Raw genomic sequence first — 15,466 nt, forward strand, 5'->3', positions numbered from 1 at the left:
CCCGTACACTTTGGTACGGCCAATACGCCAGGGGCTTAAGTACCCCACAATACGGTGTGAGAAGTCTGAACACTTTCACAAGTGCGGCACCCCGAACTTATAGAATTATATGCATCGGCTCCGAATCATGTCTTGGGTCAATAGTTGGGTTTGCCCGGCTCCTATGTTTTGGTACCTTACGTTCCGTTATATCGGCTAAGGTAGCACTAGGAGAACTACTGCGATTGTGCCCCAGTTGAGCTGGGCTAAGCACCTCAGTAGAGAAAGCTAAAACTGACCGTCATGATGAGGCGAGAGCTGGTCGCTGTTCGAGAGGTTTTCGAGTCCCTAAAGACTTATGCCGCTTAGAGCGAGGAGTCGGCTTTGTCCGGCCTAGGCGTGGATAGCGCCCCGAACTCGGTCTTTCGAACACTAGGGGCTTCGCCGAAATTTAAAATTATAGAATTCTATGGCTAAGTGAGAGTGTTCAAGCATTATAGTCCGATTGCCTTGTCCGTTGTGTTGAGCGCCTCCCTCGAAGGACCCAAGAATGGGAAAAAGAGCGCTCATGTTTATCCCGAACACCCCAGCACTCGTGGCATGGGGGCAGAAGCCGACGACTCGCCATCTCTCAAATTTGATAAACGGCCGCACAGAAGGTAATATTTTAAATTCAAAAGCGTTGCTTAGCGCATATGAACAAGTTTTCAGCGTACATGATCACAAATGCGATTTTACTCAAATATTACATCTTTGGAGCATTCATCCCCTATAAGGCAGGCACCCTTCAAGACGCCCTCATAATACACTTCCGGGACGCGATGCTCCTTGCCCGGCGGCGGCCCGTCCTTCACCATCTTCTCCGCATCCATCTTGCCCCAATGCACTTTAGCACGGGCAAGCGCCCTACGGGCACCTTCGATGCAAACAGAGCACTTGATTACTTCAAGCCGTGGACAGGCATCCACCAGCCGCCTCACCAGCCCGAAGTAGCTCCTAGGCAGAGCCTCTCCAGGCCAAAGCCGAACTATGAGGCCCTTTATGGCCTGTTCGACCACCTTGTGGAGCTTGACCATTTGCTTCAGCTGGTCGCTCAAAGGCACCAGGTGTCCGGCCTCAGCATACTGAGACCAGAACACCTTCTCCGTCGAGCTCCCCTCCTCGGCTCGATAGTAGGTGGCGGCATCAGACGCACTATTGGGCAAATCTGCGAATGCTCCTAGAGAGCTCCGGACTCGGGTAAGTAACAAGTAATTCACTTTCACTTTCTTGCTTTGCATAATGAATGCCTTACCTGCCACTATCTTCTTCATATCTCCAATTTCTTGGAGGGCTTTCTGGGCTTTGGCCTTGGCAGACTTCGTTCTTTCGAGGGCTGCCGCAAGCTCGGGCGCTTGTGTCTTCGAGTCAAGCTCCAAACTCTTGTGTTTTTTCACAAGAGCCTGGAGCTCTTTCTGCACCTCCTCCACCCGCACCTCCTACTTCCCTCTCTCTGTGCGCTCTGCGGCCGCTCTATTTTCAGCCTCGGACAACGCTTTCTTAAGGGTTGCCACCTCGGTCATGGCCCCTATAATAGCACGTTGATCCTGTCATTTTTTGCAACCACATCTTCTCTATATACTTGCACAAGGTATTACTTACCTTCCTTCTCCTCGAGTTGCCTCTTGGCATGGCCGAGCTCGTTCTCGGACCACGCGAGGTTTTGCTTCAGCGTATCCACCTTCGTAGTCAGTGCGGCGGAGGCCAGCAGCGAAGCCTGCATACGCATATTGACTTGATTATGTTAGACTCCTGCAAATGTTATTAGATCCTCTATTCGGCTTTTCTTTCCAAATGCCGAACAGAGCACCAGGGTCTACTGTCTATGCGGTAATATTTTTACATATTCTTTACTTACCTCAAAGCCTGTTAGAAGGCTGGCACAGGCTTCAGTCAGTCCGCTCTTGGTGGACTGAACCTTCTGGATCACCGCACTCATAATAGTGCGGTGCTCCTCGTCGATGGAGGCGCCGTTAAGCACCTCCAGCAAATTATCCGGTGCCTCCGGTTGGACGGAGGTCACCGGCTCGGTAGGCTTGCTCCTCTTGGAAGGAGGCTGCCTACCGGAGTCCGGAACCATTGAAGGTTCCGGCGCGGTGTCCGGCTCAAAGCAGGACTTGGAACCCTTGGGGGTTCTATCCCCTTCATGCCTGGAGTCCGGGAGGTCGCCTTGCGACGCCTCCAGGACCACCTCCTCCTGGCTTGGAACCTGTTGGGACGCCACCTCGGCGTCGTCCGTAGGGTGGAGGAGGTAGCCGCCAGAAGCGAATTCACATCCGACGAATCCAGGGAGCCGCTCGACGACTCGTCGAGCCCGGCCTTGGGCGGACTGCATAGACATGTTCGACGTAAGGAAAAGTTGTGCAACGGGGGAATACTATGAATCACTCTGGTATCCCGATACTTACGATCTTACCAGGGGCTTGGCCCTATGCGGCCACTCCTATTCGCCATCGTCGGCATTGGTGGAATAGTCCGGAGGAGGGGTCTTCCCCTTCTTGGACCCTTCGGCCTCCCCAGTCGGGGTGGCCTTCCTTTTCTTCCCTCCCCCCACTGGAGGGGGAGAGGTCTCTTCTTCCTCCTCGTCTTCATCGGAGGAGTGCGCCTTGGAGTCGTCAGATGATGAATCCAACACCTCCTGGCATCGGGCACTCTTTCGAGTCCCCGTAGCCTTCTTCTTGGCCTTCTCCTCCGGCACCACATAGGGTGCTGGAACCAGCAGCTTCGCCAAGCGAGCGTCCGCTGGGCCTTCGGGCAAAGGAGCCGGACAGTTGATCTGTCCGGACGTCTCCTGCCAATCCTGTCAAAGGTAAGGGAGCTTAGATCCCGCATGGAGTCAAACTATGAAAAACTAATACCCTGTAAACGGTAAAAACAGCTTACCGCACGAGCGTGACGCTGCATGCTGAATCCGCAATCCTCGGTAGCGGATGCGGGGGCCTCGGCGCCCTTGAAAAGCACCTTCCAGGCATCTTCGTACGTCATGTCGAAGAGCATGCTAAGAGTTCGGTGCCGCACCGGGTCGAACTCCCACAGGTTTAAAGCTCGTTGTTGACACGGGAGGATCCGGCGGATGAGCATAACCTGGACTACGTTGACAAGTTTGAGCTTCTTGTCCACCAGGGTTTGGACGCATGTTTGGAGTCTGGTCAGCTCTCCTTTTTTACCCCACGACAGGCCCGTCTCTTTCTAGGAGGCGATCCGCGTAGGGGGTCCGGACCGGAACTCGGGGGCTGCGACCCATTCAGGGTCGCGCGGCTCGGTGATGTAAAACCACCCTGATTGCCACCCCTTTAGGGACTCCACAAAGGAGCCCTTGAGCCATAGGACGTTGGGCATCTTGCCCACCATGGCGCCTCCGCACTCCGCCTGGGTGCCGCGCAACACCTTCGGCTTGACATTGAAAGTCTTGAGCCATAGGCCGAAATGGGGGTGGATGCAGAAGAAAGCCTCGCACACGACGATAAACGCCAAGATGTTGACGACAAAGTTCGGGGCCAGATTGTGGGAATCCATGCCATAGTAGAACATGAGCCCCCGGACAAATGGGTCGAGAGGGAATCCTAGTCTGCGGAGGAAATGGGGGAGGAACACCACCCTCTCATGGGGCCTAGGGGTGGGGATGAGCTGCCCCTCTTCGGGAAGCCGGTGCGCAATGTCGTTAGACAAGTATCCGGCCTTCCTCAGTTTTTTGATGTGTCCCTCCGTGACGGAGGAGACCATCCACTTGCCTCCCGCTCCGGACATGGCTGGAGAAGGTTAAGGTGGGGTGTGCGGACTTGGGCGCTGGAGCTTTGAGTGCGCGGAAATGGATAGGCAAAGGAGGAAGAAGGCGTGGATGAAAAGGTGGATCATTATCCCCTTATATGGGCAGACGCGACTATGCGTCCCCACCAGCCTGGTAGAACTCGCTTATCTCCCAAGCGTCGTAATCAATGGCGCGGTTGGGTTACCCACGCCCGTATTAATGAGAATCCCAGAATAAGGGGACACGATCTCTGCTTTGACAAGACGTGCCAAGGAAACCGCCTCGCTAAACGCGCTGAGGTGGGACAATAAAATGATTCGAATAAAGACTTGGCCGTGGTGTGATGTCACGCTACGGAATACGTCGGCAGATTAGATTTGTGTAAATATTATTCTCTCTATGGCAATATTTGGAAACTTATTTTGCAGAGCCGGACACTACCTTTGTGTTCAAAATCTTCTATGAAGTACTTGGAGGAGGAACCCGCCTTGCAATGCTGAAGATAATCTGTGCGCCGGACTCGTCGTCATTGAAGCCTGGTTCAGGGGCTACTGAGGGAGTCCTGGATTAGGGGGTGTCCGGGTAGTCGGACTATACCTTCGGCCGGACTCCTGGACTATGAAGATACAAGATTGAAGACTTCGTCCCGTGTCCGGAAGGGACTTTCCTTGGCGTGGAAGGAAAGCTTGGCGATACGGATATGTAGATCTCCTACCATTGTAACCGACTCTGTGTAACCCTAGCCTTCTCCGGTGTCTATATAAACCGGAGAGTTTTAGTCCGTAGGACGAACAACAATCATAACATAGGCTAGCTTCTAGGGTTTAGCCTCCTTGATCTTGTGGTAGATCTACTCTTGTACTACCCATATCATCAATATTAATCAAGCAGGACGTAGGGTTTTACCTCCATCGAGAGGGCCCGAACCTGGGTAAAAACATCGTGTCCCTCGTCTCCTTTTACCATCCACCTAGACGCACAGTTCGGGACCCCCTACCCGAGATCCGCCAGTTTTGACACCGACAAGGGGCACCGCTTCCACCGGTGGCCCCTGTCCATCCAGGGGCGCCGGATAACCTGATGGAGGCACTTTGAGGCGCCTCTGTCGTGGACGAGCACCGTGTCCTTATGAGTGCAGTGATCGAGAAGATTCAATCCACCAAGAGTGGACTGAATGAAGCCTGCAGCAGCCTGTTGATGGGTTTCGAGGTAAGAAAGAGAAAAAAAACCATGTAGACAGTAGCCCCTGAGACACTGTCCGGTGTTCGGCAAGAAGATTCAGACAGAGGATCAATCTTCTGTTATAGGAGACTAATGTAATATGTATGAATAAGCAGGCGTCGCTGTTGGCCGCAACCTTGCATGCTGCCGAAGTCTCTGGACTGAGGCAGAGGCTGGAGCGGACCGAGAACGAGCTCGGCGAGGTTAGGGTTCGGCTCCAAGAGAAGCAAGGTGAGTGACGACTTGCTGTGTGTTCGAAAGGAGTAGGCGCTGTATATTGACCGCGGTGTAGTAATATGTGCAGGAGCCGCGACCGAGGTCAAGGCCCTGAAGAAGGCCCTGGGCGAGGCTGAGGAGAAGGCTGTGCAGCAACAAGCCGCCCGTAAGAAGCTTAAGGCCCGGGTCAAAGAAGTCCAGCAGGAGCTCCAGGATGCTGCGAAAAAATGCGAGGCCTTGGAGCATGATGCGTCGGTTAAAGGGGCCGAACTGGCCAAGGCTCGTCAGAGTGCGGAGACCGCACGGAATGAGGCCCAGGCCACCCTCCAAGAGATCCAGGAGGCCAAGAAGATCATGGCGGGTAATGCATTTAAGATGCAAAGCAAGTATGCGGAGAAGCAGCACCTTTTACTAACCCGGGATCGGAGATCCCCAGGAGCTTTTGCGGATTTACCATGCAGTGTATCAGATACCGCGGAGTTCTATCGAGCTGAAGGAGCGGGTTCTGCGGAGAAGCTATTCTGGTCGCACTATGTGGCGCCAGAGCATCCCGTGTCCTTCACCGATCAGCTGAAACAGCTGGTGGAGCTGCATAGGGTGGCCGAACTAGCCATGAAGGATTTGATAATCTGGCTATGGCCAGCCGAAGCTATGCCAAGCAGCTACTTCGGACTCATGAGGCGGATGGAGAACGCATGTCCTTGGTTGGACGTCATCAAGCGCTCGGCCTGCATTGAAGGTGCACGCATGGCCTTCGCCCGTTGCAAGATGTGGTAGGCGAAGATGGACGCCGTAGAGGTGACCGGAGGGCAAGGAGCACCGCGCACCCGAACGGTATTTTGCGGATGTCCTGGAGGGGTCTCGCCTTGCGGCAGCACAATGTTCGCAGGACATTGTATTTGAATAAATGTATTCATGTTGCCTTTGCCTTGTATAAAAAACAAAGCTTGTTTTGTAATGTAATTTGGTTATGCTTTAATTGTTTCCTCCTGTGTGGCCGTGTTGTATGTAATCTGAGGGTTGGCCAGTCATCGGCTTCTGCCCTCATGTAGGTAGTATGGAGGTGTTCGGGGTGGAATCTAAACAATCTTGATCCAATTATATGGTCCTTGGAGGAGTTGTTTAGCGCAACGAACAAGGCAATCAGACTATACGGCTTAAACGCCCTCACTTAGCCATAGGAGTTTTATGATAAAGCATGGGCGCAGCCCCTGGTTCAAACCAGAGTGCTGTCAGCATATGATCGGGAAGTGCCGATCTTTCGCATAATGCGGAAAAAATCTCCAACGATTTGTAACCCTCGAACAGCTGACCGGCTCTCGCCGTATCATGACAGTCAGTTTTTGACTTTCTCTACTGAGGCGCTCATCTGGTCAAGGACAGGGCACAATCGCAGTAGTTCTCCCTTTACTACCCTAGCCGATTTAGCGAAACGTAGGGTAGCAAGCATAGGAGCCGGGCAACCCAACTATTGACCAAAGACATGATTCGGAGCCAATGCATATAATGCTAAGTTCGGGGTGCCGAACTTATCTTTAAGGATTGTCCGGACTTTGTTGCCGTATCAGGGGGCGATGGGGAGCCCCTGGCAAATATGAAACGTACCAGAGTGTATGGTTGCTAGGAAATAAGTAATTTAAAGGAAAACAGAGGGAGAACAGAGATAGGATCTGGGGCCCTTGAACTTGGATCATGAACTGTTTCCATTATAGTTGGGTTAATGCATCCAAGCACATTGGTACAAAATAATGCAATAAGCAACCGGCTATTTGACATGCCGTGACCAAAGGCGAGCTGTGTGTGGGTCCTTAAAACGGATAGAGTAGTCGTTTAGGTAGCCTCTAGGGCTTCCCATGTACGCCTGTGCTCCGTGTCAATCCGGTGTATTTATCCTTTGACAGGACCATTAATCAGGCCGTCGAAGGAGGCCTGCATAAGAGAAACCTGAAAAAAGGGAAAGGGAGATAGCAAAGTTATATGTGTGTCCGGGATCGGTCTAACCGAACTGTAGATCCTGGGCTGGCTTGTGCCTCCATCGATGTCCATGGAATTTTGAGTGCGTAATTATGTATGCGTGGTACGAATGCCACTACTTCATCTGGACAGGGACGGAGGACGAATTGCTAATCGAGCTCTTGACGAGCCACGTTGTCCTATTGTAGTGTAGTCCGGAACCTCTTAATGATGTCCAGGGGCTCGGAAGCCGTACTATGGTGCTTCTTGAGAAGACCGCTCTGTACCTCTGCTGCTAGGGCGGCGGTGTTTTCCTCTGTTCGGAGGGAGCGTTCAGTATTTCCATTGACTGTTATGACGCCGCGTGGACCAGGCATCTTGAGCTTGAGATAAGCATAGTGTGGTACTACGTTGAATCTAGCAAACGCGGTTCGTCCGAGCAGTGCGTGGTAGCCACTGCGGAAGGGGACGACATCGAAGATTAACTCTTCCCTTCGGAAGTTGTCCGGAGAACCGAAGACCACCTCCAGCGTGATTGAGCCCATACAGCGGGCCTCTACGCCTGGTATGACTCCTTTAAAGGTAGTCTTTGTTGGTTTGATACGTGAGGGGCTAATGCCCATCTTCCGCACTATGTCCTGATAAAGCAGGTTGAGGCTGCTACCACCGTCCATCAGGACATGTGTTAGGTGAAACCCATCGATAATTGGGTCGAGAACTAGTGCAGCTGAACCGCCATGGCGGATACTAGTTGGGTGATCTAGACGATCGAAGGTGATCGGGAATGACGACCACGGATTGAATTTTGGGGTGACTGGCTCTACCGCGTAGACGTCCCTAAGTGCTTGCTTGCGCTCCCTTTTGGGGATGTGTGTAGCGTATATCATGTTCACTGTTTTGACTTGAGGGGGGAATTTCTTCTGCCCCATAGTGTTCGGCTATCGGGGCTCTTCGTCCTCGTCCTCACTTTGTGATCCCTTTTCTTTGTTTTTGGCATTTAACTTGCCAACCTATTTGAAACCCAACAGTCTTTGTTGGTGTGATTGGCTTGTTTATCTGTGGTACTGATACGTCTCCGTCGTATCTACTTTTCCAAACACTTTTGCCCTTGTTTTGGATTCTAACTCTTATGATTTGAATGGAACTAACCCAGACTGACGCTGTTTTCAGCAGAATTACCATGATGTTGTTTTATGTGCAGAAAACAAATATTCTCAGAATGACCTGAAACTCCACGGGAGGTCTTAGAAAAAATAATAAAAAATGCTAGCCAAATATGAAGACCAGGGGGGCCACACCCTTTCCATGAGGGTGGGGGCGCCCCCCCTAGGGCACGCCCCCCTACCTCGTGGGCCCCCTGTTGACCCTCCAACGCCAACTCCACCTCTATATATTTGCTTTCGGAGAGAAAAAAACAGAGAGAAGAAATCATCGCGTTTTACGATATGGAGCCGCCGCCGAGCCCTAAAACCTCTTGAGAGGGCTGATCTAGAGTCTGTTCGGGGCTCCGGAGAGGGGGATTCGTCGCCATCGTCATCATCAACCATACTCCATCACCAATTTCACGATGCTCACCGCCGTGCGTGAGTAATTCCATCGTAGGCTTGCTGGACGATGATGGGTTGGATGAGATTTATCATGTAATCGAGTTAGTTTTGTTACGGTTTGATCCCTAGTATCCATTATGTTCTGAGATTGATGTTGCTATGACTTTGCTATGCTTAATGCTTGTCACTAGGGCCCGAGTGCCATGATTTCAGATCTGAACCTATTATGTTTTCATAAATATATGTGAGTTCTTGATCCTATCTTGCAAGTCTATAGTCACCTACTATGTGTTATGATCCGGCAACCCCAAAGTGACAATAATCGGGACCACTCCCGGTGATGACCATAGTTTGAGGAGTTCATGTATTCACTATGTGCTAATGCTTTGTTCCGGTTCTCTATTAAAAGGAGGCCTTAATATCCCTTAGTTTCCGATAGGACCCCGCTGCCACGGGAGGGTAGGACAAAAGATGTCATGCTAGTTCTTTTCCATAAGCACGTATGACTATATACGGAATACATGCCTACATTACATTGATGAATTGGAGCTAGTTCTGTGTCACCCTATGTTATGACGGTTACATGATGAACCGCATCCGGCATAATTATCCATCACTGATTCGGTGCCTACGAGTTTTCCATATACTGGTTTACGCTTATTTACTTTTCCGTTGCTACTGTTACAATCACTACAAAATACCAAAAACATTACTCTTGCTGTCTTTACTTTTGTTGCCGCTACCACCACTATCATATTACTTTGCTACTGAACACTTTGCTGCAGATACTAAGTTTCCAGGTGTGGTTGAATTGACAACTCAGCTGCTAATACTTGAGAATATTCTTTGGCTCCCCTTGTGTCAAATCAATAAATTTTGGTTGAATACTCTACCCTCGAAAGCTGTTGGGATCCCCTATACTTGTGGGTTATCAAGACTAATTTCTGGCGCCGTTGCCGAGGAACATAGCTCTATTCTTTGAGTCACTTGGGATTTATATCTGCTGGACACTATGAAGAACTTGAGAGATCCAAAAACCAAGATCTATCCCTCAACTACGAGGGGAGGTAAGGAACTGCCATCTAGCTCTGCACTTGATTCACCTTCTGTTATGAGTAAGTTTGTGACACCTACACCTGCTTCTGCTATTCGTTCTAATATGTCGCATGTTATTGATGATGCCACTTCTGCTATGCATGATACTTATGATGAAACTGCTTCTATGCCTGATACTACTGTTCCCCTTAGTGAATTTCTTGATGAACAAATTGCTAGGGCTAGAGAAAAAGAAATTATTGAATCTGAATACGATGATGAGAGTGATGATGAAAATATGCCTGTTATTCCTGAGGGTTATCTTTTTGATATGGAATCTTTTGCTGCTATTTCTGCTTGCAGAGATAGATATGAGCTTAAGAGGTTATTAATTAAATGGAACAAAGAATCACTTAGAGATAGAATGAGACCTGACCCTGCTTTTGCTACTTCACCTATATGTGTTCCTGATAAGGATTATGAATTCTCTGTTGATCCTGATATAATTACTTTGGTTGAATCTGATCCGTTTTATGGCTATGAATCTGAAACTATTGTGGTACATCTTACTAAGTTAAATGATATAGCTTCCCTGTTCACTAATAATGAGAGATCACGTTACCTCTATTTACTCATAATATTTCCGTTCTCATTAAAGGGTGATGCTAAGATATGGTTTAATTCTCTTGATCCTGGTTGTGTGCGTAGTCCCCGGGATATGATTTATTACTTCTCTGCTAAATATTTCCCTGCTCATAAGAAACAAGCTGCTTTGAGGGAAATATACAACTTTGTGCAAATTAAAGAAGAGAGTCTCCCACAAGCTTGGGGGAGGCTTCTCAAGTTACTTAATGCTTTGCCTGATCATCCTCTTAAGAAACCTAAAATACTTGATATATTTTATAATGGACTAACCGATGCTTCCAGAGATTACCTGGATAGTTGTGCTAGTTCTCTTTTCAGGGAAAGAACACCAGATGAAGCTGAAATTCTATTGAATAATATGTTGACAAATGAAAATAATTGGGAACCTCCTGAGCCAGCTCCTGCTCCAATTACTGAGCCTATTCCTAAACCAACTCCGAAGAAGAGAGGTGTTCTATTCCTCAGTCCTGAAGATATGCAAGAGGCAAAGAAATCTATGAAAGAGAAAGGTATTAAAGCTGAAGATGTTAAGAATTTACCTCCTATTGAAGAAATACATGGTCTTAATTCACCGCCTGTTGAAGAAACATATTTTCTCAATTATTTATTTACTGAAGAACCTCCTGATCCCGATATCCCGACACAAGTAGTAAAGGTAAATTCTCTCTATAGATATGATAAAGCTGAAGTCCCTCCTACTAAAATTGCTAGTCAGTGCTTGGATGAGTTTGATAACTTTATGTTTAAGCAAGACGACTTCAATGCTTATTTTGGTAGACAATTAAAAGAAAATGCTTATATGATTAGATGCTTGGGTGATTATATGGCTGATATTAAAGGTGAACTTAAACTTGTTAGCAAACGTGCTTCTATGGTTAACACCCAAGTAGAACAAGTACTTAAGGCTCAAAAAGAAGTGCTTAATGAATTGAATAGTAAGAACAATGATTATGTTGTTAAAGTGGCTACTAGAACTGGTAGAATGACTCAGGAACCTTTGTATCCAGAAGGCCACCCTAAGAGAATCGAGCAAGATTCTCAAAGAAATAATATTGATGTTCCTAGTTCTTCTAAAAAGAAGAAGAAGAAAAATGACAGAACTGTGCAAACTTCTAGTGAACCTATTGTTGAACCACCTGATAATCCAAATGATATATCTATGTCTGATGCTGAAACACAATCTGGTAATGAACATGAACCTAGTAAAAATATTAATGCTGATGTTCATGATGATGCTCGACCTAGTAATGACAATGATGTAGAAATTGAACCTCCTGTTGATCTTGATAACCCACAATCAAAGAATTAGCGTTATGATAAAAGAGACTTTGTTGCTAGGAAACATGGTAAAGAAAGGGAACCTTGGGTTCAGAAACCCATGCCTTTTCCTCCGAAACCATCCAAGAAAAAGGATGATGAGGATTTTGAGCGCTTTGCTGAAATGATTAGGCCTATCTTTTTGCGTATGAGATTAACTGATGTGCTCAAAACAAATCCTTATGATAAATATATGAAAGATATAATTACTAATAAAAGAAATATACCGGAAGCTGAAATTTCCACCATGCTTGCTAATTATACTTTTAAGGGTGGAATACCAAAGAAACATGGAGATCCCGGAGTACCTACTATACCTTGCTCCATTAAAAGAAATTATATTAAAACTGCTTTATGTGATCTTGGAGCCGGTGTTAGTGTTATGCCTCTCTCTTTATATCGTAGACTTGACTTGAATAAGCTGACACCTACTGAAATATCTTTGCAAATGGCTGATAAATCAACTGCTATACCTGTCGGTATTTGTGAGGATGTGCCCGTTGTGGTTGCAAACGTTGCTATTTTAACGGACTTTGTTATTCTTGATACTCCCGACGATGATAGTATGTCTATTATTCTTGGAAGACCTTTTCTTAATACTGCAAGGGCTGTTATTGATTGCAACAAAGGCAATGTCACTTTTCATGTTAATGGTAGTGAGCATACGGTACACTTTCCGAGGAAACAACCTCAAGTTCATAGTATCAACTCTATTGGAAAAATTCCATCAATTATATTTGGAGGTTTTGAATTTCCTCCTCCTACTGTCAAGAAGAAATATGATATACTTATTATAGGGGATGTGCATATCCCCGTTGAGGTAACTTAGTGCTATTCGAAATTTCTCCGGTTTCATGATTATCGGAATGAGTTTGTTAACAAGACTTGATCAACCTTGTTAGTGGATTCTTTTTGATGAGCATGAGATGGATGAAACTAGAAGCACAAACTTCTGTACCCCACTTTTACTTTCTGTTATTTATATTAAATAAAGTAAAAATAGTATTTTTCTGTCTGTTATCTGATTATCCATGCAATATAAAAATATCCTGAAAATAAAAGTCCTCAGAATGCCATGCCAATTTAATATGATTTTTCGGGAATATTTGAGAATTTACTGTGCAAAAATTACCGCGGGAGGAGCTGCCACCTGGCCACGAGGGTGGTAGGCGCCCCCCCCCTATAGGGCGCGCCCCCCTGCCTCGTGGGCCCACGGTGGCCCTCCTCCACTTATCCCAGCACCCATCTTCTTCCTCTATCTCACACAAACCCGAAAAACCAACTCAAGCACGAGTTCCAGCCACTTTTGCTATGATTTTCGATCTCCTTGCTCAAAGCACCTCTCGCAAAACTGCTTGGGGAGATTGTTCCTTGGTATGTGACTCCTCCATTGGTCCAATTAGTTTTTTTCTAGTGCTCTATTCTTTGCAAATTTGTGCTGCATAGGTGACCATGTTCTTGAGCTTGCATGTTAAATTTATATGGTTCCAAGTAATTCTAATGCTTGATATAGGCTCTAGGCACTTGTAGGAGTAGTTACTATCAGTTTTATTGAGTTTGGTTTACTTTTATTTTGAAGTTATTAAAAATTTCAGATTGTTTCAAAAAAATGATGAGGAGATTATTGAGGGGCTCATTGAGCCAAAGCTCAAAGGAAAAGGCACCGAAGCCTAAGTATAATTTGCCACGCACAGCGGAGATTCGGGCGTGTGAATGGCCTTCTGAAGATTTCTTGAGAGCAGCCGGTATCTATGAAGATTTTCATGAATTGGCCCACAATGCAGGCCTCACCGCTTTCCTCCACGACCAATGCGATCAGTATCTCTTACTCACAAATACCTTTGTGCAAAACTTTTATTTTCATCCTAGGAACTCACCACCTACGGTGGAATTTCATTTATATGATGAGCCTAAGGAGATGTCACTTTATGATTTCTGTCGGATTTGTTTAGTCCCTTTTGAGGGCAAGACAGAAGAACCACATCATGATGATGTGGCTAGGTTTATTGATAATATCACTGTAGGAGAGACCAGGAAGGTTTTCGATGCATGAATCACTAGCATACATTTTCCTATTTTGCGTTACTTTGCATTATTTGCTAGTCGTTGTTTAATTGGACGCGGAAACTCTGGAAACCTTAGTATCCCTGATTTAATTATTCTGCTCCAAGGTTTATATAGTGATAACACTTTTAGTTTGGGCGGTATTATTGCTAGATGATTAAATATGAACCGTACTAAGGGTCCCATCTTTGGAGGCATTTATGCTACACGCCTAGCAGCACAGTTTAACATACCTATTAGGCATGCTGAGAAGGAAGAAAAAGTGCTACCCCGTGTTTATCTAGATCGTAAAAGTATGGTGGCACATGATTTTATTGTTAAGAATAGGGCAGGGGAGCTTAGATATCAATTGTTCTTTAATAAACATCATCCTGAGACTATTACCTTGCCTGCTCCTTCTTTGTTTGACTTGACTGTAGGCACGTACCTTGTTCCGTTGACGGCTATTCACGCCTACCGAAACCCTGCACCAGTCAAGGAGCCAGAACAGGAACCACAAGATGAGCCTCCACGACAATCTGTTTATTCTTGGGATCCAGAGATGACTGTCAGCCAGTGGCAGTCAGAGTCTTCTTCTTCATCACAGTATGATCCCAACTATTCCTCTTCATCACAGTACGACCCCAACAACTATTATTATGGATATCCGCCAGGCCAGCCGTGGCCATAGACCAACTTAGGATAAAAGCCTAAGCTTGGGGGAGTATGTATTTCTCACCGGCATTACATTTATGTTCACACACACTCATTGCCAGATGTCGGTGCTCATACTTTTTCATTGTAATATCCATGCTAGTTTATTTTCTTTTTCCTGCTTTCTTCTTCTGTGTTTAGTAAACCTTAAGAAAAACCAAAAAATTTAATTAGTAGTAGTTTATTTTTCTGCTGTAGTAGTAATAATTAAAAAGAAAACCCAAAAATATTTCCCGTTCTTCTTTTGCTTGTTGAGAGCTTTCCCGTGTAAATAGTTTTATTTCTTTTCTTTTCTTTGGGGGTCAGTAGGAGAACACCATAATTAAATTGTTGAAGTGGCTCTTTTATGCATTATTGTTGATTTAACCAAGAGCCCATATTGTCTTGTCTTCTCCTGTTTATTGAATGCTCGCGGATTCCACCTTAGTCCAATGCACGTGCACTCTTATTATTATTCACACCGTTCGGTCATGCAAGTGCAAGGCAATTATGATGATATATGATGGACTGACTGAGATGAGAAAAGCTGGTATGAACTCGACCTCTTTTGTTTTTGTAAATATGATGAGTCCCGCGTTCTTGATTCAGCTTATTATGAATAAACATGTTTGCAATGACAATTAGAGATCATAGTTTCTTGTGCCATGCTTGATTAGCTATGAGTTATGATTTACCTTGTATGCCAACATGCTATTGAGATGATTATGATGTGGTATGATGGGGTGGTATCCTCCTTTGAATGATTTAAGTGACTTGACTAGGCACATGTTCATGCATGTAGTTGAAACAAAATCAACATAGCCTTCACGATATTTATGTTCATGGTGGATTATATCCTACTCATGCTTGCATCCAATGTTTATTAATTTTAATGCATGTACATGGCTGTTGTCGCTCTCTAGTTGGTCGCTTCCCAGTCTTTTGCTAGCCTTCACTTGTACTAAGCGGGAATACTGCTTGTGCATCCAAACCCTTAAACCCCAAAGTTATTCCAGATGAGTCCACTATA

This window comes from Triticum urartu, chromosome 4 (assembly GCF_003073215.2).
Source record: "Triticum urartu cultivar G1812 chromosome 4, Tu2.1, whole genome shotgun sequence".
In the NCBI taxonomy this organism is placed as follows: Eukaryota; Viridiplantae; Streptophyta; class Magnoliopsida; order Poales; family Poaceae; genus Triticum; species Triticum urartu.